The sequence below is a fragment of the Hyposmocoma kahamanoa genome, unplaced genomic scaffold (assembly GCF_003589595.1).
Source record: "Hyposmocoma kahamanoa isolate Upper Pololo Valley unplaced genomic scaffold, ASM358959v1 220, whole genome shotgun sequence".
Classification (NCBI taxonomy): Eukaryota; Metazoa; Arthropoda; class Insecta; order Lepidoptera; family Cosmopterigidae; genus Hyposmocoma; species Hyposmocoma kahamanoa.
In genome coordinates, this window is record NW_020653740.1 from 5,224,427 (window position 1) to 5,227,978 (window position 3,552).

Consider the following 3,552-nt stretch of genomic DNA (forward strand, 5'->3'; position numbering starts at 1 on the left):
TAAGGGTGCTGGTACAGTTACAGGCACACGGGACTTGTCAACTTATGTCTCAAGGTGACAGGGGTAGTGGCAGTGCCCTCCGATCGTTACGTTTTAAAACCCTAAGTGGCACTGCAACTGTTACGGACAGGCGTGTCGCTTACCACCAGTACCACGACTTGTTCATCCCATCACTGGACATTGTGCCTGTAATTTCAATATTCGGAAAAATAGTTATATTTCCTATTTGTAACAATCGCGAAGACCTAAGAACTCGATAAGTATGAAATTGTTTAGATGCATGTAATAAACTTTATTTTATACATAAATTTTAATAATCTTTCACTGGAAGTGAATAATCATTTTTCACCGATTCTGAATAAATACACTTTTTGAGTTAATACACTATATTATCAACCGTGCGAATATGTGTTGATTTTAATTACAATTTTCCTTTTATATATTGTGTTAAGTCCATCCAACCTTAGCTCCATTGATTATGTTTTCTTTCCTTTTTGGTTTCTACCCGTTCGTTCCCTAACCTGGGGCTCTACTTCCATTCTCTGTCCGAGATCCAAACCAAACACTAAGTTAAATAAGTAATATTCGTTCAAATAAAAAAGACAATGTCAAGTATGAAGCTTCATTCGCATCATGCATGTTTTAATTTAGTCGAGTATTACTTATTTGACAGTAATTGTTTCGGACTAATGTTGGACGGTGAATGATAGTAGACCCATGTTACTTTGACATTGCACAATAGTAGATTGTACAACAAGTGCATAAAAAGCGTCATTTTACCCGAGACGACTGGATACTTAGGTCGAGGGTAAAATGGATTTATGAACGAGTTATACTTACACTCTGCTTTTCACTTAGATTGCGAGGAAATTAAACAGCAATATTACAAATAAACGATTATTTAATGAAAATTGAATGTAAAATTACAACAAATAGACATATTTAATGTGATGGCTTTTTTATTTTATGCACTAGTGCATAAAATCCTATTTTATGCTGCCTACGCCCAGCATAAATACGAACTTTAAGAGCATGAGAAGTGAAAATTATATTATAATACTATTTAGTAAAACAAATTTAGCTCAAAATTTTCTGTCGCTTCGTCTGCCTATTATAGAGTTAATAGTTTTCCAAAATAAATGCTATTTACATGTTATTATTATTTATAAATAACTTTTATAAATATCTACATACTTTTCGCAATAATGCAATAAAGTATGCAAAAATTGAGGACATACTCTACCAAAAAAGGATATAGGTAATCATATTGTAATGCTGTTGTGGAAATGATGAGGCTTTATAATATTATTATGGCAACTTTATTTTAAAATGCCATTTTGAGTCGTATTATCTCCAAAAAATTTAATTTAAAATTTTTGACGGTTACTGAGTGCCTGTTATTAAAGTATTTAAATTAATGGAATATAGACATTAATGTTATAAGCATAAGTAATTTTAGAAAGTTCATAATGCTTGTCTTTGTGTATTGTATTTTATTCTTCTATTTTGCGTATGCGCCGTGTTTGATGGGATTGCGGAAAAGGGTTGGTCACAATGTCACAAGTAGCACCGCTATCTTCCCGCGGCTATCGTAAAATTAATAGTTAACCGGAAAACATTGACTTATGCCGAAGATGTCATCTGTGTCTCCTTGTGCACTCGACTTAATCCAACATCCTCTAAGATTTTATCCTTATTTTTTCCATGCTCTAAGATTTTGTCAGTTACTGTAAAAGTTAATCATGGCAAACTGTGGAAATAGTGTTATTGTTACGATCAGTATTATACCCATCAGGACTATGAATAGGTAAAAATGAATTAATGCAACTAACTTTCACGTATGGTTAATGTTCAATCGATACAAATTTACATACAGGTGATTGTGCTGCCAATTCGAAAACGCTTAGATCATGTTCCCCAAAGACCTGCGCCGTGTGTGATTAATTAAAAGTGATTATTATACCTGATTGGCATTGTTATCATGTTCTGAAAGTTCTGTTCAAATTGCACTATATGTGGGATAATTACAGATTCTTCGATCTCGTCACGGTATTTTTGTGCACTCTTGCTGCCTCTTATCAAAATTAGCTCGTTTGGTGAATGTTTCTTCCTGTGGATGGGGAAGGCGGCTTTCTCTGATCTTGAAACACATGGTGTTCTTTTCACGAATTTGGTTCGAATAAAATCCAAACCGAGATTCATTCGTTGACAATTCCGTAAAAAAGTTCTTGAGTCTAAATTGTTTTCGCGAGTGTCATTTCGTAGAGATAGAACACGAACCGGTTTGCAAGAATGAAGACCACCTTAGTGTAATCTTTTCTTGACAGATTGAACGCTTACTAACAGCTGGTCGTCTGATTGGAGTATTTGCATTTGTTGCTACATCAGGATTACAACAGGATTAGGTACTTTATAGAAAGCTATCCAATGTAGGGATGCTAACACGATTTCTTCCTGTACCTGTATATCCTCAGTAAAAACAGTAACGTGACCACAATCTAAAAAGTAAAAGTCATCAGCAACCACAGTCTAATACTATTGAAGAGGCCATTTCTTCTCTATCTAATTGTCACGCATCCTAGAAACACACGATATCTTTAACGTGCAGCTATGTTTTCATTCACCATTTTTAAAATACTTTATATTTTTTAAATGTATAAAAGTAATTACAACTTATAAAAAATTAAAAAAGTAACCAAATTCGTTAGGGACACCGTGTATCTGTAAGACGCATGGCGGGTTAAATATGGATGTTACATGACATTAATAATAACTCACGACCAATTTAAATAAGTAACACGAAACTGCTGTGCATGGATGGATCTTAGCATAATTATTTCCGTAGATTTTTTTTGTATGACACCAAATGACGGGACGAACTTTAAATCGCAAAGATCTGAGGGCACTGCCACTGCACCTGGGTGACCCCTGAGATGTGAAAAGTCTCAAGTGCCTGTAATTTCACCAGCACCTTTACCCTTCAAAACCAGAACGTAGTAATGCTTCCATTACTACTTTGGGGCAGAAATAGGTAAGGTGGCAGTACTTCCCTGGACGTACTCTTGAACAAGGAGCTCTACTGCTAGAACAGTTGAAATGCGTGTTCTACAGCTTTTTTTTATTGCCTTCTTTTTTGACTTTTCACGTTAGAGCTAATGACAAGACAAATACCTACCTCTTTATTTGTTTATTTTTCGAATTTCTAAAATGGAACGAAAGAGTTTTAATTGCATTTATGAAATTTTGTATTAAAACATGTAATATTTCATTGGATTATGTATTTAATACACAATTACCTATTTGATATGTATGAAATAGTTTTTAAATTATAAAATCATGAACCGTTATGGAATGATATTTCCTTAGATAAATTGTTGATGTGTGTGCGTGTGTGAGACAGCATTGAGGCACATTTTTAAACTAATTCTGTTTGGGCGTGCAGCATACCAAGTCTGTATAAAACTCGGCCGTGACATTTTATCTCTTGATTTAACATCACAAATATTTCTATTAACATCACAAATATTTCTATTTTATTTGTGTAATTTTAAT

At 34.0% G+C, this 3,552-nt stretch overlaps 1 long non-coding RNA gene across 1 annotated transcript; it reads right to left on the bottom strand.

The window, feature by feature from the left end:
* Window positions 1–1,067: 1,067 nt before the first annotated feature.
* Window positions 1,068–3,052, bottom strand: LOC113228001. Its single transcript, XR_003310251.1, has 3 exons — window positions 2,779–3,052; window positions 1,833–2,498; window positions 1,068–1,750 (listed from the first exon to the last, which is right to left on the bottom strand). It is a non-coding gene; the product is annotated as an uncharacterized LOC113228001 (long non-coding RNA).
* Between the last annotated feature and the right edge of the window lie 500 nt (window positions 3,053–3,552).